At 42.6% G+C, this 25,933-nt stretch overlaps 1 protein-coding gene across 2 annotated transcripts in view; it reads left to right on the forward strand.

The window, feature by feature from the left end:
- Positions 1-9,829: 9,829 nt before the first annotated feature.
- ST6GAL1 (ST6 beta-galactoside alpha-2,6-sialyltransferase 1) overlaps positions 9,830-25,933 on the forward strand; it is a 346,442-nt gene continuing 330,338 nt past the window's right edge. For both annotated transcript variants that reach the window (XM_069727802.1, XM_069727803.1), the window contains exon 1: positions 9,830-10,069. The gene's annotated coding sequence lies outside the window, so the exon portion shown is untranslated. The remainder of the gene's footprint in view (positions 10,070-25,933) is intronic.

The raw sequence follows: 25,933 nt of genomic DNA on the forward strand, positions 1-25,933 counted from the left end.
AAAAGACCTGGGAGCCCACGGAAGACAACAGTGGTGGATGATCGCAGAATAATCTCCATGGTGAAGAGAAACCCCTTCACAACAGCCAACCAAGTGAACAACACTCTCCAGGAGGTAGGTGTATCAATATCCAAATCTACCATAAAGAGAAGACTGCATGAAAGTAAATACAGAGGGTTCACTGCATGGTGCAAGCCACTCATAAGCATCAAGAAGAAAAAGGCTAGACTGGACTTTGCTAAAAAACATCTAAAAAAGCCAGCACAGTTCTGGAAGAACATTCTTTGGACAAATGAAACCAAGATCAACCTCTACCAGAATGATGGAAAGAGAAAAGTATGGCAAAGGCGTGGTACAGCTCATGATCCAAAGCATACCTCATCATCTGTAAAACCCGGCGGAGGCAGTGTGATGGCTTGGGCATGCATGGCTGCCAGTGGCACTGGGTCACTTGTGTTTATTGATGATGTGACACAGGACAGAAGCAGCCAAATTAATTCTGAGGTATTCAGAGCCATACTGTGTGCTCAGATCCAGCCAAATGCAGCCAAACTGATTGGTCGTCGTTTCATACTACAGATGGACAATGACCCAAAACATAAAGCCAAAGCAACCCAGGAGTTTATTAAAGCAAAGAAGTGGAATATTCTTGAACGGCCAAGTCAGTCACCTGATCTCCACCCAATTGAGCATGCATTTCACTTGTTAAAGACTAAACTTCAGACAGAAAGGCCCACAAACAAACAGCAACTGAAAACCACCGCAGTGAAGGCCTGGCAGCGCATCAAAAAGGAGGAAACACAGCGTCTTGTGATGTCCATGAGTCCAAGACTTCAGGCAGTCATTGCCAACAAAGGGTTTTCAACCAAGTGCTAAAAATGAACATTTTGTTTAAAATTATTGAATCTGTCCAATTACTTTTGGTCCCTTTAAAAACAGGGTGGCATATGTTAAGGAGCTGAAACTCCTAAACCCTTCATCCAATTTTAATGTGGATACCCTCAAATGAAAGCTGAAAGTCTGAACTTCAACTGCATCTGAATTGTTTTGTTTAAAATTCATTAATTTTGAAAATTCATTCATTTTTTGTCTATAACCAAAATTAGAAAAATATTGTATCTGTCCAAATATATGGACTTAACTGTATACTGTCCGCCATTACCGAGCAGCAGGTAACATCTCTGCACGGTGGACCCCAGGCTGCGAACACATCTTATAGCCTCTTTATATTGTTTGGTGCATTTCGCCAGCCCTAACATTATACTAGCGCCAGGTTCTGGCTAGTAATGGCAGATGAACAGTGACTGCAGCGGTACATCCAGCAGCTGGAGGGCAGGTTGGTGGCTCTTGAGCCTACAACCTCAGCTGTGGATGCTACCGCAGTAGCTGTTCAGGCTGCTAGCGTGGCTGCAGCTAGTATGTCTGCTGCCACCTCTGTTCCAACCTTATCCCGCCTCCTACTGTCAGGTAAGTTTTCTGGCGATGGTAAGTCGTATAGGGGATTCGTGAGCCAGTGTGCAATACACCTTGAGCTCCTGGCTGCACGTTTTCCCTTTAGTAGCCATTCAGGCCCATTTATGTCAACTTCTGTGCATGTTAGCAGGCCAAAATCACGATGGTATGCAAACTTTTGATCAGGGACATTTGGGTATTTTGGGTTGTTACTATGATTTGAAAAGAGAAAACACAGTAGTTTGACAATAAATGGCTTCACCCAACCACTAACCATGAGTGGAGAAAAAGTTTTGGTGTTATCATTCGTATTCTCTGAAAAAAGGCCACAAATGCTGCTGGGGTATGTAAACTTATGAGCACAACTGTAAATTCCTCAAAAACTTTAGTTTCCAAAATGGGGTCACTTTTGGGGGTTTCTGCTGTTTTGTCATGTCGGGGACTCTTCAAATGTGACATGGTGTCCGTTGTCTATTCCAATCAAAATTGAGCTCCAGAATTCAGTTGGTGCTCCTTCCCTTCCAATCCATCAAGCCCCGTTGTGCAACCAAACAGTCATTTTCCACACATATGGGGTATCAGTCTACTCAGAAGAAATTGCACAACAAAATACACAGTCCATTAATCCCCTGTTACCCAAAAGAAAATGTTAAATTTGGGGTTAAATCACATTTTTGGGGTAAAAAGTAGCATTTTCATTTTTCCATCCACATTGCTTTAATTCCTGAGAGACACCCCAAGGGTTAAAAAACTTATTGAATGTAAGGCTGCGGTCACACTAGCAGTATTTGGTCAGTATTTTACATCAGTATTTGTAAGCCAAAACCAGGAGTGGGTGATAAATACAGAAGTGGTGCACATGTTTCTATTATACTTTTCCTCTGTTTGTTCCACTCCTTGTTTTGGCTTACAAATACTGATGTAAAATACTGACCAAATACTGATAGTGTGACGGCAGCCTCATTTTGAGCACTTTGATGGGTGCAGTTTTTCTTAAATAGTGTCACTTTTGGTTATTTTCTATCATATAGGCCTCTCAAAGTCGCTTCAAATGTTGTTTGGTCCCTAAAAAATTTGTTTTGTAATTTTTTTGTTGGAAAATTGAGAAATCCCTGATCAACTTTCAACCCTGCTAACTTCCTAATAAAAAAAATTATGCTGAAGTAAAGTGTACATGTGGTAAATTTTATTTATTAACTATTTTGTGTGATATAACTATCTGGCTTAAGGGCATAGAAATAAGAAAATATTAAATTGCGATATTTAAAAAATTTCCATCTAAATTCCAATATTTTCACAAATAAATGCCAAAAATATCGGCCTAAATTTCCCGCTAGCATGAAGTACAATATGTCACAAAAAAACATTCTCAGAATAAGGCCGGCGTCACACTAGCGAGTTTTACGGACGTATGAGCGCATAAAATACGTCCGTAAAACTCGCCTAACAAACGTCCCAATTATTCTCTATGCCCCTGCTGCTATCTGCCGTATTTTACTGATCCGTATTATACGGCTTTCTACGGCCGTAGAAAATCGCAGCATGCTGCGTTTGTCACCGTATTGCGCAAAAAAAAGCCAATGAAAGTCTATGGAAGCCCCAAAAATACGGATTACACACGGACCAGCAGTGTGACTTGCGAGAAATACGCAGCGCTGTTAGAGAGAAAAGCCGGTAATTCATTGCGGTGTACAGTAAAATCACACTGACAGCTTACAATAGAATAGGTAGAATAAATGTGTACACATAGAATAGGTATATATATATATATGTCAGTGAGACACATATATGTATATATATTATTATTTCATACAGCGCTAGATAGCTTTAAAGCCGGTAATTCAATTGCCGGCTTTTGCTATCTCCTTCCTAAACCCGACATGATATGAGACATGGTTACATACAGTAAACCATCTCATAGCCTCATTTTTTTTGCATATTCCACACTACTAATGTTAGTAGTGTGTATATGCAAAATTTGGCCGTTCTAGCTATTAAAGGGTTAAATGGCGGAAAAAATTGGCGTGGGCTCCCGCGCAATTTTCTCCGCCAGAGTAGTAAAGCCAGTGACTGAGGGCAGATATTAATAGCCTGGAGAGGGTCCACGGTTATTGCCCCCCCCGGCTAAAAACATCTGCCCCCAGCCACCCCAGAAAAGGCACATCTGGAAGATGCGCCTATTCTGGCACTTGGCCACTCTCTTCCCATTCCCGTGTAGCGGTGGGATATGGGGTAATGACGGGTTAATGTCACCTTGCTATTGTAAGGTGACATTAAGCCAAATTAATAATGGAGAGGCGTCAATTATGACACCTATCCATTATTAATCCAATACTAGCAAAGGGTTAAAAAAAACACAAACACATTATTAAAAATTATTTTAATGAAATAAAAACAAAGGTTGTTGTAATAATTTATTCTACGCTCAATCCTTCTGAAGACCCTCTCTGTAACAAAGGAAACATAATAAACCAACAATATACATACCTTCCAAAGATCTGTAAGGTCCCACGATGTAAATCCATCTGAAGGGGTTAAAAAATTTTGCAGCCAGGAGCTCTGTTAATGCAGCGCTGCTCCTGGCTGCAAAACCCCGGAGAATGAAGGTAAAGTAGGTCAATGACCTATATTTACCTTTATTTGCGGTGAGGCGCCCTCTGCTGGCTGTTCCTGGTGCGTGGGAACTTTCCTAGAAAGCTCCCAGGCTCGAGTTCATATGAGGACAACCAGCAGAGGGTGCCCTCATATGAACTCGAGCCTGGGAGCTTTCTAGGAAAGTTCCCACGCTCCATGGACAGCCAGCAGAGGGCGCCTCACCGCAAATGAAGGTAAATATAGGTCATTGACCTACTTTACCTTCCTTCTCCGGGGTTTTGCAGCAAAAATTTTTAACCCCTTCAGAAGGATTTACATAGTGGGACCTTACAGATCTTCGGAAGGTATGTACTGTATATTGTTGGTTTATTATGTTTCCTTTGTTACAGAGCGAGGGTCTTCAGAAGGATTGAGCGTAGAATAAATTATTACAACAACCTTTGTTTTTATTTCATGAAAATAATTTTTTATAATGTGTTTGTGTTTTTTTTTAACCCTTTGCTAGTATTGGATTAATAATGGATAGGTGTCATATTTGACGCCTCTCCATTATTAATTTGGCTTAATGTCACCTTACAATAGCAAGGTGACATTAACCCTTCATTACCCCATATCCCACCGCTACACGGGAATGGGAAGAGAGTGGCCAAGTGCCAGAATAGGCGCATCTTCCAGATGTGCCTTTTCTGGGGTGGCTGGGGGCAGATGTTTTTAGCCAGGGGGGGGGCAAATAACCATGGACCATCTCCAGGCTATTAATATCTGCCCTCAGTCACTGGCTTTACTACTATGGCGGAGAAAATTGCGCGGGAGCCCACACCAATTTTCTCCGCAATTTAACCCTTAAATTTAATAGCTAGAACGGCCAAATTTTGCATAGACACACTACTAACATTAGTAGTGTGGAATATGCAAAAAAAAATGGTGATATAAGATGGTTTACTGTATGTAAACCATGTCTCATATCATGTCGGGCTTAGGAAGGAGATAGCAAAAGCCGGTAATTGAATTACCGGCTTTAAAGCTATCTAGCGCTGTATGAAGTAATAATATATATACATATATGTGTCTACTGACATATATATATATATATATATATATATAGACAGTATATATGTTTTGGTTTTTTTTACACATGGATCCCTTGTATAGCATGTCGGTTTTGCAAGCCTGCGAGAAAAACACGCAGTACGGATGCCATACGGATTACATACGGAGGATGCCATGTGCAAAAAACGCTGAAACACCCTGCCTACGGAGGAGCTACGGACCACTATTTTGGGGACTTTTCAGCGTATTACGGCCGTAATATACGGACCGTATTGTCTTACGCTGAGTGTGACTCCAGCCTAACTGGGATACGTTCAAGCATTCCAGAGTTCTTACCACATAAATTGACAGTGGTCAGAATTGTAAAATTTCACCTGGTCATGAAGGTGAAAACAGGCTCGTGTGTTTAGGGGCTAAAGCCACTGGATCCATAGTTACAGGTGCTTCTCACAAAATTAGAATACCATCAACAAGTTAATTTACTAAAGCTCTTCAATACAAAAAGTGAAACTCTTATATTATAAAGATTTGTTACAAACAGAGTGATCTATTTCAAGTGTTTATTTCTGTTAATGTTGATGATTATGGTTTACAGCCAATGAAAACCCAAAAGTTGTTATCTCAGTAAATTAGAATACTTTATAACACCAGCTTGCAAAATGATTTTAAAATCCGAAATGTTGGCCTCCTGAAATGTATGTTCAGTAAGTGCACCCAATACTTGGTTGGGGCTCCTTTAGCATCAATTACTGCATCAATGCATCGAGGCATGGAGGCGATCAGCCTGTGGCACTGCTGAGGTGTCATGGAAGCCCAGGTTGCTTTGATAGTAGCCTTCAGCTCATCTGCATTGTTGGGTCTTGTGTCTCATCCTCCTCTTGACAATACCCATAGATTCTCTATGGAGTTAAGGTCAGGCAAGTTCGCTGGCCAATCAAACACAGTGATACTGTTGTTTTTAAACCAGGTATTGGTACTTTCGGCAGTGTGGACAGGTGCCAAGTCCTGCAGGAGAATGAAATTTCCGTCTCCAAAAAGCTTGTCAGCACAGGGAAGCATGAAGTGCTTTAAAATTTCCAGGTTAATGGCTGTGCTGACTTTGGTCTTGATAAAACACAGTGGACCTACACCAGCAGATAAAATGGCTCCCTAAATCATCACTGTTTGTGGAAACTTCACACTGGACCTCAAGCAGCTTGGATTCTGGCCTCTCCATTCTCCTTCCAGACTCTGGGATCTTGATTTCCAAATGAAATGCAGAATGTACTTTCATCTGAAAACAACACCTTGGAACACTGAGCAACAGTCCAGTTTTTTTCTCCTTGGCCCAAGTAAGACGCTTCTGGCATTGTCTATTGGTCATGAGTGGCTTGACACAGGGAATGCAACACTTGTAGCCCATGTCCTCAAAACATCTGTGTGTGGTGCCTCTTGATGCAATGACTCCAGCAGCAGTCCATTCCTTGTGAAACTCCCCCAAATTTTTGAATGGCCTTTACTTTAAGCGAATCTGTCACCTCATTTTTCGCATATGAGCTGCGGACACAGCCATTAGGGGCTTATGTACAGCATTCTATAATGGTGTAAATAAGCTCCCAATGTAACCTGAAAGATAAGAAAAACAAGTTAGATGATACTCACCCGGGGATGTTCTGGTGTGGTCCAGGTCCGATGGGCGTCGCAGGTCCTAGTCTGGCCCCTCCCATCTTCATATGATGTCATTATCCTCCTTGCTTCGTGTTGCGGCCCCTGCGCAGGCGTACTGATTTGACCTGTTGAGTGCAGAGCAAAGTACTGCAGTGCGCAGGCGCTGGGCCTCTCTGAGCTTTCCCGGCGCCTGTGCACTGTAGTACTTCGATCTGCCCTCAACAGGGCAGAGAATTACACCTGCAATAGAAAAAAATCGGCTATAAGCCGCAGCCAGCTCACCAACCAGACCATAGATAATTGAGCATGGAGATTCGTCCAGACCAAGACGCCAAGCAATAGCAGTATACGAAAACGTGGAAACTCCAGCTCCAATAAAATGGCAAAATTCTTTATTAGTCCAACTTCATTAAAACGGACATCCTTGCAGAGTAAACAGGGCGCAGGTCTGAGCATGAGCATGAATAAGATCCTGTGTGATCGAAACGCGTTGCCTATATTCATGTAACCACCTGCGCCCTGTTTATTCTGCAAGGATGTCCGTTTTAATGAAGTTGGACTAATAAAGAATTTTGCCATTTTATTGGAGCTGGAGTTTCCACGTTTTCGTATACTGCTAGAGAATTACACCTGCACATGAGCCGTCACAGAAGCAAGGAAGAGGACGTCATCGCTTGAAGATGGGAGGTGCTGGACCGCCCCTGCGTGAGTATAATCCAAGTTGTTTTTCTTATCTTTTGGGTTACATTGGGGGCTTATCTACAACATTACAGAATGCTGTAGATAAGCCCTAATGGCAGTGGCCGCAGCTTATATGTGAAAAATGAGGTGAGAGATTCCCTTTAACAATCCTTTCAAGGCTGCGATTATCCTGGTTTCTTGTGCACCTTGTTCTACCACATTTTTTCTTTCCACTCAACTTTCCTTTAATATGCTTGGATACAGCACTCTGTGAACAGCCAGCTTCTTTAGCAATGACCTTGTAAGGATTCCGGACTTTCCTGGTGTCTGTTCGCCCTGATCCAAGATGGAGTCTTGGATCTCACCCTGTCATGGAACTTCCTGTCTGTCCTGACTATTTAAGTCCGGGTCTTGTGTTCACCTGTGCTTGAGTATTTTGTGCTGCTGGCTCCTGAGCATCTGCCTGTTTGCTGGCTAACTCCCTGCTTCTGCTGCTCACTACATCGGTGGTCTGCTTCACCCCATTCAGCTACCTCTCACATCTGGAACTGCTGCGACGTGCAGTACACCAGTGGAAGGATTTCCTCTTTGCACAACCACACCAGGTGAGCAAGATTCAAGCTGTGCTTTTCTCTCCAAGAAAGATGTACTCATCTACTACGCTTAGATAGCGCTCTCCCTCTTTCTCCCCTTGTCCTCTCTTTTCCAGGACGTCATTCACAGGACGCACCATCTGTGAAAATTGGACTCCTACCAACAAGTACTGTGCTGGACTTGTGCACTGTGCTGGACTTCATCATTTAAGTACTGTGTGCATTTGCACTATAACTTTATTGGACTTCCTCGTTCAAGTGTCTTGTTTGCTTCCACATTATTTCCTTGCTGGACTGGTTCACATAAGGCTTCTTTCACACTAGTGTCGGGCTCGGCCCGTCGCAGTGCGTCGGGCCGAGGTTACCGACGCTAGCGTTGTAAGCGCCGCACAACGGGTGCAGCGGATGCAGATTTTCATTGCATCCGCTGCCCCATTATGAGGTGCGGGGAGGTGGGGGAGGAGTTCCGGCTGCGCATGCGCGGTCGGAAAAAGCGGTCCGTTGGCAGCAAAAAACGTTACATGTAGCGTTTTTTGCTCCCGACGGTCCGCCAAAGCACGACGCATCCGTCGCACGACGGATGCGACGTGTGGCAATTTGTCGCAATGCGTCGTCAATACAAGTCTATGGGGAAAAACGCATCCTGCAAGCACTTTTGCAGGATGCGTTTTTTCTGCAAAACGACGCATTGTGACGGATTGCAGTTAACGCTAGTGTGAAAGTAGCCTTAGCGGTCGCGCCCCGCTACTCAGTTTGCTGTGATTTTCTATATGGAGCTGAGGACCTCGTTACTATTGCAGGAATATCTGTACCATGTTTTGTTCGCTATTCTGTTTGCTGTGATTCTCTATATAGAGCTGAGGACTTCGTTACAACTGCAGAAATATCTGTTAGTTCTGTTTACATTTCTGTTTTTGAGTAAATACATCTTTTGTTGCAACTTTGCTCTCAGACTGGCTTTATCCCATGCTATCAGATTCCGTAGGACCCATATAATTATTACAGACCTTTTGTGGCTTACCCTCCTTGTGGAGTGTGTCAGTGACTGCCTTCTGGACATCTGTCAAGTCAGCAGTCTTCCCCATGATTGTGGAGTCTACTGAAACAGACTGAGGGGCCTTTTTACACGCTTAGGAAGCCTTTGCAGGTGTTTCTTGTTAATTATTCTAATTTACTGAGGTAATGACTTCTGGGTTTTCATTGGCTGTCAACCATAATCATCAACATTAACAGTAATAAACACTTGAAATAGATCACTCTGTTTGTAATGACTCTATACAATATATGAGTTTCACTTTTTGTATTGAAGAATTGAAATTAACTTTTTGATGATATTCTAATTTTGTGAGAAGCACCTGTAGCTTGTCATGCACAATTCCTTTAAGAAGTGATGACATTCTAAGTTATGCCATCAGTTAATAACCAGTGAAATTCTAAGGAATGAGAAGAGCATAATCCACGTTTTTTGGAAAGTTTTTGTGCATTTTACTCTCTAGTGCAAACAAATGATTTGGGCTGTGCTACTCTCTCTTTCAGAGCAGGTGGAAGCGACCTGCTCTATCCACTGATCAAATGTGAGGAATCGACAGAGTTTGATTAGTGCTGTGCCCTCTTCTTTCTAAGGGCAATGGGAATCTTGACAGCAGGACCTGGACCAATCAGTAAGTGACAGCATATCCCCCGCAATATGTGATCACTGATGAAGCTAGAAAACCACCTTTTAGGGGTTAAACAATGAACTCAATTGACAGTTGAGTAACTTCATGACAAATTTTCATTGTTTAATGAAGTGAGAGTAGTTTGTACCTCCCAGTTCCTGCCAGAGCCTCCCTTCACCCACTTACCATTACTGTCTCTGTCACTTATGAGCTCCTCATTACGTCTTCTTCTCTAAATACCTGACATTTTACTGCCTTACGTAAGAAGCAAATGTCCCTTTATTGTGGGGATGAGTCCAAAACTATTTGGTCTTCTTCTACCATGATAGCAGAAAGTGGAAAGCAAAGCTCAAAGTATATCCCACCACCAACAATGAAGACACATTGAGCCTGGTAAGCGCACAGCTTGTCTGTAACTGCTGATTTTGTGCTAATATAACTGAAAAATACTGTTTAGCAAAGGGCAATGTGCAACCTGCAGCTGTGGAGCTTCTGGGGCACTACAAATCCCAGCTTAATAACTGCACACTCTTATTAGCTAAAAGCTGACGACGTACAAATAAATCAGGAAAATGTTACTTTCAATGCTTCCACATAATGTTATTATAATGAACACTTTTTCTCTGGTGATACTTTTATTTTGGTGTGCACACTTTATTTTCCCTTTAGTGTACATAAGGAGTATTTGTACCTTTTTAGAACCCTGGACTTAGGTCACATTTTTTTGTGTGCAGATTTTATGCATGCAGAAAAAAAAAGAATTTTAATTTACTAGCAAAGTGGATGAGTTTTAAATTAAAGGGGTATTTCTATGTCCAAGATTGTAATAATAATAATATGAGCAAATACCTCCAACGAGAAATGTAGCATAGTTCTTCTGATTTGCTATATCTCTTACCTTATTTGCAGGGCATTGCAGTAGCTTAGGTGTCCATGGTTACCACTACTAACATTAACTAACAAATTAACTGTCACTATATGAGTGGTCGTAACCATGGATAACTAAGTTACTGCAATGCCCTGCATATGGAGTAAGCAACATAGCAAATCAGAAGAACTATACTTCATTTCTAATTGGAGGTGTTTGCTAGTATTATTATTATTACACCTCCGACATATGCACATGCTGTGTTTTTTCTTGGCATGGAATCCAAATGGAAATTAACTTTTCTTGCTTTTTATAATAAATTTGCAGCATGCTAATTTCTGTTACAGAAAACACCTTTTTGGTGCAGATCTTACTAGTCATAAGTTCATAACCGCAGGCCTGGCACTCAATTAATGGATATTTTGTTGTGTTTCTGAAAAAAAATGCACATAAAAATGATTAACTGCAGAAAATATATGCAGATTATTGACGGAGAAACACTATAAACTTCAGTTTAGTAATTCATGCGTAAAATTTGCACCAATTGTTTAACATGTGAAACTGGTCTAAGGCCGGTTTCACACATCAGAGGCTCCGGTACGTGAGGTGACAGTTTCCTCACGTACCGGAGACACTGACTCACGTAGACACATTAAAATAAATGTGTCTCTGCACATGTCAGCGTGTTTTCACGGACCGTGTGTCCGTTTGGAAAACACGGAGACATGTCAGTGTTCGTGGGAGTGCACAGATCACACCGACCCATTAAAGTCAATGGGTCCGTGTAAACACGTACGGCACACGGATGCTGTCCGTGTGCCATCCGTGTGCTGTCCGTGTGCGTTTTTCCTGTCATAGGGTTAAAACTGTAAAAATTGTTGCAATACACAGACACAGACACACGTACAGCACACGGACCCTAAAAACGTACTCACGGACATCACACGGATGGCCTACGTGAGCACACGGACAACTTCGGTACCGTTTTCTCCGGTACCGGAATTATCTGGACATGTGAGACTGGCCTAACACTGACTTCCCACGCACTCAAGGCTCATTCAGATGTCTGATTTTACCAGCAAAACAGGCCTCATTTGCAGACCAGGCTTTGATCAGAGTTTGATCAGAGTGTGCTTTGAGTGACATCAGTTTTTCTGGTATGTGGAGGGAAAAAAAAAGTTTCTCCACCTTCTCCATTCTTACAGTCCATGACAGTTGGTTCGCACTCGGATGCAGACCGATTTCTTCACTGATAGACTTGCATTACCAATTTTGATCCAACACTTGGGTGAAAATCTGACATGTCTGTGCGACTTTGTCAGACATGTGAATGGTCCCAAAGACTATCACAGGTAGGAGTGTTATCTATGCAATATATGTATAGCGCTTGCACACGATAAACTGATGTCTGAATGAGCCCTTAATTGCATGTGTTTTTTTTTTCTGTTTTTTTTTGCAAGTGCTGACTTTTTTTGATCGTTTTGTATGTGTTTTTTTTTTTTTTTTTTAAATAGCGTGTTCAATACCTGGGTTTTTTATACTACATTTCAAATATCAGAAGTCATCTGTTTCAATTTCTATTTCATACTAAGATTTATTATATAATCGCATGACATGTAGAGTAGAATGAAATGCAATGAAAAAAAAGAGCACAGTAAGGGCTCGTTCAGACGAATTTATTATTTGGACATGTACTGTCAGCATGTGCATATGGCAAAATAGTCACACGGACCAAAGGTCTGCATGGCAAAAATCACAGTATGATCTATTCTGGTCCGATTTACGGATCAGACTATTGCATGTAAATAAAATGAGCAACCACTGCATATCAAATAAAAATATAATTTTACTGACATCAAAATAAAAAGAGGAGATTTAAAATGACCCAAATAGACAGCAGGATCACCAAAGATAAGAATGATATGAGGGTTAAAAATTAGGGATGAGCGAGCACTAAAATGCTCGGGTGCTCGTTGCTCGAACCAAGCAATTCCTAATACTCGCATGCTCACTTCGAGTAACGAGTATAATGGGAGTCAAACTTTTTTCCGGCAGACCCTACAAAGAGGTCTGGGGGGGCTGTGAAAATGTTCAAATGTTTGGGACAAGTGCTGAATGGAAGGAGAACAGCATGGGGAAGACCCCTGGAAGCATCTCTGCCTCCCAGATCACTGCTGAGAACAATGGAGTCACACTTTTGTTCCACTTTAACAAAATGAACCAGCATAGGCTGCAACCAAACATCATCTCTTAACCCCTTTACCCCCAAGGGTGGTTTGCACGTTAATGACCGGGCCAATTTTTACAATTCTGACCACTGTCCATTTATGAGGTTATAACTCTGGAACGCTTCAACGGATCCCAGTGATTCTGACAATGTTTTCTCGTGACATATTGTACTTCATGATAGTGGTAAACTTTCTTTGATATTACCTGCGTTTATTTGTGAAAAAAACGGAAATTTGGCGAAAATTTAGAAAATTTCGCAATTTTCCAAATTTGAATTTTTATGCAATTAAATCACAGAGATATGTCACACAAAATACTTAATAAGTAACATTTCCCACATGTCTACTTTACATCAGCACAATTTTGGAACCAAAATTTTTTTTTATTAGGGAGTTATAAGGGTTAAAAGTTGATCAGCAATTTCTCATTTTTACAACACCATTTTTTTTTAGGGACCACATCTCATTTGAAGTCATTTTGAGGGGTCTATATGATAGAAAATACCCAAGTGTGACACCATTCTAAAAACTGCACCCCTCAAGGTGCTCAAAACCATATTCAAGAAGTGTATTAACTCTTCTGGTGCTTCACAGGAATTTATGGAATGTTTAAATAAAAATGAACATTTAACTTTTTTTCACAAAAAATTTACTTCAGCTCCAATTTGTTTTATTTTACCAAGGGTAACAGGAGAAAAAGGACCCCAAAATTTGTTGTACAATTTGTCCTGAGTACACCGATACCCCATATGTGGGGGTAAACCACTGTTTGGGCGCATGACAGAGCTCAGAAGCGAAGGAGCGCCATTTGACTTTTCAATGCAAAATTGACTGGAATCGAGATGGGACACCATGTTGCGTTTGGAGAGCCCCTGATGTGCCTAAACATTGAAACCCCCCACAAGTGACACCATTTTGGAAAGTAGACCCCCTAAGGAACTTATCTAGATGTGTGGTGAGCTCTTTGACCCACCAAGGGCTTCACAGAAGTTTATAATGCAGATCCGTAAAAATAAAACAAAAATTTTTTCCCACAAAAATTATTTTTTAGCCCCCAGTTTTGTATTTTTCCGAGGGTAACAGGAGAAATTGGACCCCAAAATTTGTTGTCCAATTTGTCCTGAGTGCGCTGATACCTCATATGTGGGGGGAACCACTGTTTGGGCGCATGGGAGGGCTCAGAAGGGAAAGAGCGCCATTTGGAATGCAGACTTAGATGGAATGGTCTGCAGGTGTCACATTGCGTTTGCAGAGCCCCTCATGTACCTAAACAGTAGAAACCCCCCACAAGTGACACCATTTTGGAAAGTAGACCCTCTAAGGAACTTATCTAGATGTGTGGTGAGCGCTTTGACCCACTAAGGGCTTCACAGAAGTTTATAATGCAGAGCCGTAAAAATAAAACAAAAATTTTTTCCCACAAAAATTAATTTTTAGCCCCCAGTTTTGTATCTTTCCGAGGGTAACAGGAGAAATTGGACCCCAAAATTTGTTGTCCAATTTGTCCTGAGTGCGCTGATACCCCATATGTGGGGGGAACCACTGTTTGGACGCATGGGAGGGCTCGGAAGGGAAGGAGCGCCATTTGGAATGCAGACTTAGATGGAATGGTCTGTAGGCGTCACATTGCGTTTGCAGAGCCTCTAATGTACCTAAACAGTAGAAACCCCCCACAAGTGACCCTATATTGGAAACTAGACCACCCAAGGAACTTATCTAGATGTGTTGTGAGAACTTTGAGCCCCCAAGTGTTTCACTACAGTTTATAACGCAGAGCCGTGAAAATAAAAAATCTTTTTTTTTACCCCACAAAAATTATTTTTTAGCCCCCAGTTTTGCATTTTCCCAAGGGTAACAGGAGAAATTGGAGCCCAAAAGTTGTTGTCCTATTTGTCCTGAGTACGCTGATACCCCATAGTTTGGGGTAAACCCCTGTTTGGGCACACGGGAGAGCTCGGAAGGGAAGGAGCACTGTTTTACTTTTTCAACGCAGAATTGGCTGGAATTGAGATCGGACGCCATGTCGCGTTTGGAGAGCCCCTGATGTGCCTAAACAGTGGAAACCCCCCAATTATAACTGAAACCCTAATCCAAACACACCCCTAACCCTAATCCCAATGGTAACCCTAATCACACCTCTAACCCAGACACACCCCTAACCCTAATCCCAACCCTATTCCCAACCATAAATGTAATCTAAACCCTAACCGTAACTTTAGCCCCAACCCTAACTGTAGCCTTAACCCTAGCCCTAACCCTAACCCTAGCCCTAACTCTAGCCCTAACCCTAGCCCTAACCCTAACCCTAGCCCTAACCCTAACCCTAGCGGGAAAATGGAAATAAATACATTTTTTAAATTTTTCCCTAACTAAGGGGGTGATGAAGGGGGGTTTGATTTACTTTTATAGCGGGTTTTTTTAGCGGATTTTTATGATTGGCAGCCGTCACACACTGAAAGACGCTTTTTATTGCAAAAAATATTTTTTGCATTACCACATTTTGAGAGCTACAATTTTTCCATATTTTGGTCCACAGAGTCATATGAGGTCTTGTTTTTTGCGGGACGAGTTGACGTTTTTATTGGTAACATTTTCGGGCACGTGACATTTTTTGATCGCTTTTTATTCCGAAAAATATTTATTTTTGCATCGCTTTATTCTCAGGACTATAACTTTTTTATTTTTTTGCTGATGATGCCGTATGGTGGCTTGTATTTTGCAGGACAAGATGATGTTTTCAGTGGTACCATGGTTATTTATATATGTCTTTTTGATCCGTGTTATTCCACTTTTTGTTGTTTTTGCCTCGTTTTTCTTTTTTTTCCTTATGGTGTTTACTGATGGGGTTAACTAGTGGGCCAGTTTTATAGGTCGGGTCGTTACGGACACGGCGATACTAAATATGTGTACTTTTATTGTTTTTTTTATTGAGATAAAGAAATGTATTTATGGGAATAATATATATATATTTTTTTCATTATTTAGGAATTTTTTTTTTATTTAGTTTTACACATTTGGAAATTTTTTTTTAAACTTTTTTACTTTGTCCCGGGGGGGACATCACAGATCGCTGATCTGACAGTTTGCACAGCACTCTGTCAGATCAACGATCTGACTTGCAGTGTTGCAGGCTTACCAAGCGCCTGCTCTGAGCAGGCACTTGGTAAGCCACCTCCCTCCCTGCAGGACCCGGATGCCGCGGCCATTTTGGATCCGGGCCTGCCACAGGGAGGGAGGTAGGAGACCCTCGCAGCAACGCGATCACATCGCGTTGCTGCGGGGGTCTCAGGGAAGCCCGCAGGGAGCCCCCTCCCTGCTCGATTCTTCCCTGCACCACCGGCACACCACGATCATGTTTGATTGCGGTGTGCTGGGGGTTAATGTGCCGGGGGCTGTCCGTGACCGCTCCTGGCACATAGTGCCGGATGTCAGCTGCGATAGGCAGCTGACACCCGGCCGCGATCGGCCGCGCTTCCCCCGTAAGCGCGGCCGATCGCGTATGATGTACTATCCCGTCGGTGGTCATACGGGCCCACCCCACCTCGACGGGATAGTACGTCATATGTCAGAAAGGGGTTAAATTAAAAAAAAAATTGGAAAAAAAATTTAGCGGGCTCCCGCGTAATTTTCATAATCAGCAGAGGAAAACCTGACAGCTGAGGGCTGATGTTAACCCCTTTCTGACATCAGGCGTACATTTACGCCAATGTTAGACTCCCTCCCTTAGATGTGGGTTCCGGCGGTGAGCACACATCTTTCCAGGGACATAACAGCTGCTTTGAACAGCTGACATGTGCCCGCAATAGCCGCAGGTGGAATCACAATCCATTTGCAGCGATTAACCAGTTAAATGCCTTTGTCAAACTCTGACAGCTGCATTTAAATTGCGCTTCCGGCAATTGCACCAGAAATATGCACACCGGTGACCACCATCATGTGATCGCGGGTCACAAGTGTGTTGGCATGACAACCTGAGGTCTCCTGGAGACCTCTATGGTTGTCAGTGCCAGCTTGATATGAACACCACCCAGTGGTCGGAACTCATAGCAAATGAGTAAATCTTCTATATAGAGGTGATCTGAACATCGGCTCTATTGTATATACCAATTGAGGGGGCACCACGGTCAGTGGGATACACACCAAGACCTACAAAAAGATCAATGATAGAGCACAAAGAAGCAGGATAGGTCATATAAATGGGGATCACCACACATAAGGATATGGCAAATAATTAAACACAGCTTTATTGAGGTAGATATACACAAAATAACAGGACACTAACATTTAAAAACATTTAAAAATGGAACATGTTTGTGCCCTGTATACACGCCCATAATAAGGCTACAACCCACACATGACTCGTAGGTACAATAAAAGAATGGTACGCAAAGGAGTACCTATATAAACAGCATTGCCAAATTGTGATTAACAAACTAAAATATGTATAAACACCCAATACACCTAAAAATAATGAATTTATGGGGCCTTGATGATAAGATAATCCACTGGCCAGACAAGCGAGCCAGTAGTTAAACACAGTACAATGACAAACCCTCAGTAGGAGAGACTAAAAATAATAGTCCAAGGTACAGCCGGTCATAAGGAAGCAAAACTGCTTGTTGAGCAGAAAAACACACATGGTATATGGTCCACAGTACACCCAGCATGGGGGTGGAAACATCATGCTTTGGGGCTGCTTCTCTGTAAAGGGACCAGGACGACTGATCTGTGTACATGAAAGAATGAATGGGGCCATGTATCGTGAGATTTTGAATGCAAATCTCCTTCGATCAGCAAGGGCATTGAAGATGAAACGTGGCTGGGTCTTTCAGCATGATAATGATCCCAAGCACACCGCCAGGGCAACGAAGGAGTGGCTTCGTAAGAAGCATATGAAGGTCCTGGAGTGGCCTAGCCAGTCTCCAGATCTCAACTCCATAGAAAACCTTTGGACGGCGTTGAAAGTCCGTGTTGCCAGGCGGCAGGCCCAAAACATTACTACTCTAGAGGAGATCTTCATGAAGGAATTGGCCAACATACCACCATGTGCCATCCTTGTGAAGACTTACAGAAAATGTTTGACCTCTGTCATTGCCAACAAAGGATATATAACAAAATATTGAGATGAACTTTTGTTAACGACCGAATACTTATTTTCCACCATAATTTGCAAAATAAATCTTTCCAAATCAGACAAGGTGAATTTCTGGATTTGTTTTCTCATTTTGACTCTGATATTTGTGGTCTACCTATGATGTCAATTATAGGCCTCCCTTATTTTTTTTAGTGGGAGAACTTGCACAATTGGTGGTTGACTAAATACTTTTTCCCAACTGTATGTATATAAGTAAGTATGCAAGTGAGAGCGGGGGTCACCGCTGCGGGGTCACGCTCACATCTGATAGCATGATCCCGCAGCGCTCTGACCGATGATCTTACTGGCGGTAGCTTTATAGCCGATAAGAACCACTGCAACGGTGTTTCCCACGCTGTCACACAGATGGCACCATGGGAAGCACCATGGAAAGCTCGTAAAAATGCAAACAAAACTCAGCAAATATGAAAACATTTTCTTACCTGCATTTTTGCTGTGGAATTGACTGACTCAGTTGAAGTCAATGTGTGGAAAATGCTACAGATCTGCACAAAGAATTGACATGCTGCAGTAAAGAACGCACTGCAAATACTCTAAGGCTGCCGTCACACTAGCAGTATTTGGTCAGTATTTTACATCAGTATTTGTAAGCCAAAACCAGGAGTGGAACAAACAGAGGAAAAGTATAACAGAAACATTTGCACCACTTCTGCATTTATCACCCACTCCTGGTTTTGGCTTGCAAATACTGATGTAAAATACTGACCAAATACTGCTAGTGTGACGGCAGCCTAAGGAAATTTACTGATCATGTGCACACTACAGGATTGTCATTCAATTAGCTTGCATAATTTTTCCATAGCGTTTTTGACCCATTTCCACGCGGAAGAAAAAACCCCTAAAATGCATCAAAAACATACCGTGTGCACATAACCTAAATGTGCTAATCTGGTAGAGACAGACCCCAAAAGCCTTGGCGAGGTAATTGTAGTGAAACGTTGTCCTATAGAGTATTCACTCTGGGAACTGAATAATAATGTCACAATTTTCAGATTTAGATTTTTAAAATTTTCCGAAAACCATATGTACCGTATATACTCAAGTATAAGCCGAGATTTTCAGCCCAAATTTTTGGGCTGAAAGTGCCCCTCTCGGCTTATACTCGAGTCACGGTAGCGGTGGGGTCGGCGGGTGAGGGGGAGAGGGCGCTGAGGTATACTTACCTAGTCCCAGCGATCCTGGCGCTCCCCCTGCCGTCCCACGGTCTTTGGTGCTGCAGCTTCTTCCCCTCTTCAGCGGTCACGTGGGACCGCTCATTAGAGAAATGAATAGGCGGCTCCACCTTCCATAGGGGTGGAGCCGCCTATTCATTTCTCTAATCAGCAGTGCCGGTGACCGCTGATATAAGAGGCTGCAGCACAGAAGACCGTGGGACAGGCGGGGAGCGCCAGGATCGCTGGGACTAGGTAAGTATGTCATATTCACCTGTCCCCGTTCTAGCCGCCGGGCGCCGCTCCATCTTGCCGGCGTCTCTGTGCTCTGACTGTGCAGGTCAGAGGGCGCGATGACGCATATAGTGTGCGCGCCGCCCTCTGCCTGATCAGTCAGAGCGGAGAGACGCTGGGACCGGACGCTGAGGAGCTGCAAGCAGCGAGGTGAGTATGGCATTTTTTTTTTTATTGCAGCAGCAGCAGAGGCACAGATTTATGTGGAGCATCTATGGGGAAATATGAATGGTGCAGAGCACTGTATGGGGCACAGCTATGGGACAAAAATGAACGGTGCAGAGCATATATGGGGCACAGATATGGGGAAATATGAACGGTGCAGAGCACTATATGGGGCACAGCTATGGGGAAATATGAACGGTGCAGAGCACTATATGTTGCACAGCTATGGGGAAATATGAATGGTGCAGAGCACTATATGGCACAGATATGGGGAAATATGAACAGTGCAGAGTACTATATGGCACAGATATGGGGCAATATGAATGGTGCAGAGCATATATGGGGCACAGCTATGGGGCAGTATGAACGGTGCGTGCAGAGCATATATGGGGCACAGATATGGGGCAATATGAACGGTGCAGAGCAGTATATGGCACAGATATGGGGAAATATGAACGGTGCAGATCACTATATGGCACAGATATGGGGAAATATGAACGGTTCAGAGCACTATATGGCACAGATATGGGGCAATATGAACGGTGCAGAGCATATATGGGGCACAGATATGGGGCAATATGAACGGTGCAGAGCACTATATGGCACAGATATGGGGAAATATGAACGGTGCAGAGCACTATATGGCACAGATATGGGGCAATATGAACGGTGCAGAGCACTATATGGGCACAGCTATGGGGCAGTATGAACGGTGCAGAGCATATATGGGGCACAGATATGGGGCAATATGAACGGTGCAGAGCACTATATGGCACAGATATGGGGAAATATGAACGGTGCAGAGCACTATATGGCACAGATATGGGGCAATATGAATGGTGCAGAGCATATATGGGGCACAGATATGGGGCAATATGAACGGTGCAGAGCACTATATGGCACAGATATGGGGCAATATGAATGGTGCAGAGCACTATATGGGGCACAGATATGGGGCAATATGAACGGTGCAGAGCACTATATGGCACAGCTATGGGGAAATATGAACAGTGCAGAGCACTATATGGCACAGCTATGGGGAAATATGAACGGTGCAGAGCACTATATGGCACAGATATGGGGCAATATGAACGGTGCAGAGCATATATGGGGCACAGATATGGGGCAATATGAACGGTGCAGAGCACTATATGGCACAGATATGGGGCAATATGAACGGTGCAGAGCATATATGGGGCACAGATATGGGGCAATATGAACGGTGCAGAGCACTATATGGCACAGCTATGGGGCAATAATGAACGGTGCAGAGCACTATATGGCAGAGCTATGGGGAAATAATGAACGGTGCAGAGCACTATATGGCACAGCTATGGGACAATAATGAACGGTGCAGAGCACTATATGGCACAGCTATGGGGAAATAATGATCTATTTTTATTTTTGAAATTCACCGGTAAATGCTGCATTTCCACCCTAGGCTTATACTCGAGTCAATAAGTTTTCCCAGTTTTTTGTGGCAAAATTAGGGGGTCGGCTTATACTCGGGTTGGCTTATACTCGAGTATATATGGTAATTTCCTTTACACTTTGCAAATACTTGCTACTTTGTGTTGGTATATCACATAAAATCGCAATAAATTACATTCAAGTTTGTGGGTACAACATGAAAAAATGTGGAAAAGTTCACAAAGTATGAATTATTTTTCAAGGTACTGTAAAAAGATTTCATTCTGTTTAAAGTCTAAAGCCACTGATGACAGAGCGGAACATCTCTTCTACGGTATTAGGGTTGTTAAATAGAAAAACGTCAAGCAATGAATCTCATTGGCTTATAAGGGTTCTGTTATTTCATTGGCAATATCAGCAAAATATTACAAGGAAAAGTAGGGGGAAACTACTGTGTCGTGGAGAGTAATGTTAAGGCTGCAGTCACACTAGCGTATCAAAAATCTGTCCGATATTGATCCATAAAGGTAGAACGAGTGTAATGCAATTAGAATGTGATTATTCTCAACTAACATCTGTATGCAATGCGTTTTTAATATCATCTTTTACAGACAGTAGTTCTCTATGTAATTTAAAGCTAGTTTTCAAACTAATAAAGCAATCTTATATGTAGATATTGTATAGATAGAGAGAATAGATGAATACAGAGATAGATAGAATAGATAAATACAACAGATAGAATAGATAAACAAAATAGATAGATCAATAGACAGACAAACAGACAGATAGATAGATAGATAGATAGACAGACAGATAGATAGATAGATAGATAGATAGATAGATACATGTCCGTGAGATATATAATTAGTACCATGCATGCGTAGTTTATTGTATGTGTTTAGGTAATAAATGAAAAAAATGGCATGGGGTCCTTCCTATTTTTAAAAACCAGCCAAGGGAAAGCAGACAGCTGTGAACTGGTCTTATTATGCTACAAAGGTACCGATAACTATGGAGCTTCCCAGTCAATTAATATCAACTCACAGCTGTCTGTTTAGCCTTTAGTAGTTATTAAAAAGTGGAGACGCTAAAAAGAATGGTGTTGAGTCCACACTATTTTTAATAACCATCAAAAAGTAAGCAGACAACTGCGGGCTGATATTGATTGTCTGGGAAAATCCATGAATATTAGCCCCTTCCCAGCCTAATAAATCAATCCCTCAGCCATCCCAAAAATGGAGCATAGATTAGATGCGCCAATTCTGGTGCTTAGCTTCGGCTCTTCCCGATTGCCCTGGTGCATTGGAAATCGGGGTAAAGAGTTTGTGAGGTTGATGTCAGCAGCTGTATCTGACATCAAGCCCTGGGGTTAGTAATGGAGAGGTGCCTGTCAGACACTGGACAAAGAAGATGGGGATCATCCTGGGACCTCCATGCGGATTACTGTGAACCACTGTGGATTACTTTATTTTGGTAATAAATGGGGGAAAGAGAGAAATTGTTAGGGCATAATTTTTTACAAATAAAGGTCTTTTCTGTATGTGTTTATTTCTTTTGACTTTGGGGTTAGTAATGGGGGCGTTTGACAGACACCTCTCCATTACTATGTATAAATGAACCTGGTTATTAAATCGGTTAAGAGGACTCACTTTTAATGATGGGCTAGAAAAATCGGAATGAAAATTAGCACTTTTCTTGTAGGTGCACTATGTCTAGTGTTATTCTGTTAACTCTATGTATAATAATATTCTACTGGCATTATGGTGCACAATATGTGCTTCTATTCTATTTGCACAATATCTGCTACTATTCTATTTGCACAATATCTGCTACTATTCTATTTGCACAATATCTGCTACTATTCTATTAGCACAATATCTGCTACTATTCTATTTGCTGCTATTTTCACAACATCTAGTGCTATATTTGCTTTGCAGTAAGACTATTAAGGCCTCCATACACATTAAACTAATGTTGGCCAAACCAGCCGATATAGATGGGTTCTGCTAAAGCACTAATTTGTATTCTTGGCATTCAACTGATGGTTTTGAGATATATTGATCAAGCATGAAAAATTTCAGACTGCACACTGCATTGCTCTGCCAGATATAAGCTGCCGGCCGGTGTGTCTGCTCTGAGCTTTCACATAGAAAACACAGGAGCGCTCAGCCATCTCCTGTGTTTGTGAAAGATGGCTGACAAAGGTTTTGGTCAAATCAGTCTAAGCATCATTGGGTCAATAGCCGCCATCTAATGGGTATGGACAGCTTTACTTTACTATTTGCACTGTCTCTAAAGACACAGTGTAAATAGAATAGCAGCAGACATAGCACAAATAGCACAGCACTAGACAAACTGCGAAAAGAAATGTAACAGCTATGTTGCAAGTAGAGTAACACCAGACATAGTGCAATAGCACAGTGCCTCAGTGGTTAGCGCTGCTGTTTTGCAGCGCTGTGGTCCTGGGTTTAAATCCCACCAAGGACAACACCTGCCAGCAGTTTGTATGGTTTCCCCCAACTCTTCAAAGACATACAGATAGATTGCGAGCCCCAATAGGGACAGTGATGATGATATCTGTAGAGTATTGAGTTATATGATGGTGCTAAATAAGCAAAGCATCCTGAATAAAAATAGAACAGTATCCTATATGCACTGGTGTCATTTCACTTGCAACGTAACTGTTACATTATGTCTGGCACTATTTTATTTGTACTATACAGCAACTAATTGTACTATGTGTGACAGTGTCACTGGTAATGTAAGTGAGGAGAGATATGTATCACGAAGATTGCTATCTTTCATGATGTGAAAACCTACCATCATTGACTTTGTTATCCTGAAGCCACTTTGTTACCATTTTGTCAGTATGCTTCAGGTCAATGTCCTTTTGGAAGACCCATTTCCACCCAAGCTTTAACTTCCTGGCTGATGTCTTGAGATGTTGCTTCAGTATTGCCACATAATCTTTTTTTCTCGTGATTAGTGTTGAGCATTCCGATACTGCAAGTATCGTGTATCGGCCGATATTTGCTGTATCGGAATTCCGATACCGAGTTCCGATATTTTTGTGATATCGGAAATCGGAATCGGAGTGTGCCGTGCGTGTGGTTCCCAGGGTCTGGAGGAGAGGAAACTCTCCTTCAGCCCCTGGGATCCATATTAATGTAAAAAATAAAGAATAAAAATAAAAAATATGGCTATACTCACCCCTCCGAAGGACCTTGGCTGTCACCGCTGCAAGCGTCCACCTCCGTTCCTGAGAATGTAGTGAGTGAAGGACCTTCGATGACGTCGCGGTCAGGTGTGCGGTCACGTGAACGGTCAGGTGACCGGTCCCCTGACTGCGACGTCATCGAAGGTCCTTCACTCTATGCAATTCTCAGGAACGGAGGCGGACGCTTGCAGCGGTGACAGCCAGGGTTCATCGGGAGGGTGAGTATAGCAATATTTTTTATTTGTATTCTTTATTTTTTACATTAATATGGATCCCAGGGCCTGAAGGAGAGTCTCCTCTCCTCCAGACCCTGGGAACCATACAGGATACATTCCGATATTTGTGTCCCATTGACTTGTATTGGTATCGGTATCGGCGAGATACGATATTTTGCCGGCATCGGCCGATACCATCCGATACCGATACTTTCAAACATCGGAAGGTATCGCTCAACACTACTCGTGATGCCATCTATTTTGTGAACTTCACCAGTCCTTCCTGCAGCAAAACAACCCCACAACATTGTGCTGCCACCCCCTTGTTTCACAATTGGGATGGTGTTCTGAGGCTTCCAAGACTCTCCCTTTTTCCTCCAAACGTAACAATGGTCATTATGCCCAAAAAGTTTAATTTTAGTTTAATCCGACCATAGGACATCTCCAAAAATTAAGATATTTGTTCCTGTGTGCATTTGCAAACATTAATCTGCCTTTTTTATATTTCTTTTGGAGTAATGGCTTCTTCCTGGCAGCCCATGTTGATATAATACTCTTTTCACTGTGAATGTTGACACAATCTCACCAGATGCCGACATCATCTTTACAAGGTCTTTTGCTTTTGTCCTTGGGTTGACATGCAAATGTCAGACCAAAGCACTTTCATCTCTGGGACACAGAGCCCGTCTCCTTCCTGAGCAGCATGATGGTTGGACATTTCCATCTTGTTCATACTTGCATATAATTGTTGGTACAGATAAACGAGGCACCTTCTGGTATCATGAAATTGTACCCAAGGATGAGCCAGACTTGTGCCAGTCCATAATTGTCATCCTGATATCTTAGCTGATTTCTTTAGACTTTCCCACAAATGCTACAAAAAGAAGCAGTGTTTTGGGTATACATTAAAATGCATCCCAGGTGTGTCTCTAATTAACTCAGATGTTACCAAAAATCAGAAACTTCCAAAAACATGACAAGATCATACGGGCAGCCCAGAATTGTTTAACCCCTTCCCGACCTGTGATGCCACGTAGGCGTCATGAAATTCAGTGCCAATCCGACCTGTGATGCCTATGTGGCGTCATGGCAGGATAGCGCTCCTGCAGATCAGGTGAAACTGTTAACTGAAATTTAACCTGCAGGGACAGGTGGAGTGGTACTTCAGCCCAGGGGGGTGGCTTCGCCCCCCCGTGGCTACGATCACTCTGATTGGCTGTTTAATGTGAAACAGCCAATCAGAGCAATTTGTAATATTTCACCTATGAAAATTGGTGAAATATTACAATCCAGCCATTGCCGATGCTGCAATATCATCGGCCATGGCTGGAGACCCCGATCTGACCCCTCCACCGACTGACAGTGGCGATCTGCAGCCGCTGCCAGTGTTTGCTACCCCTCCATCCTGTCCTCCGCGCCCTTCTCTCCCCTCCGCCCCTCGCTGTCCGATCCCACCTCCCATTCTTACCGAGTCCCGGTGTCCCTCCCGTGTCCATCCGTCTTCTCCTATGGGCGCGCCAAATTCCAAAATGGCAGGCAGATTCATTCCAGGTA

This window comes from Ranitomeya imitator, chromosome 5 (genome assembly GCF_032444005.1).
Source record: "Ranitomeya imitator isolate aRanImi1 chromosome 5, aRanImi1.pri, whole genome shotgun sequence".
Taxonomy (NCBI): Eukaryota; Metazoa; Chordata; class Amphibia; order Anura; family Dendrobatidae; genus Ranitomeya; species Ranitomeya imitator.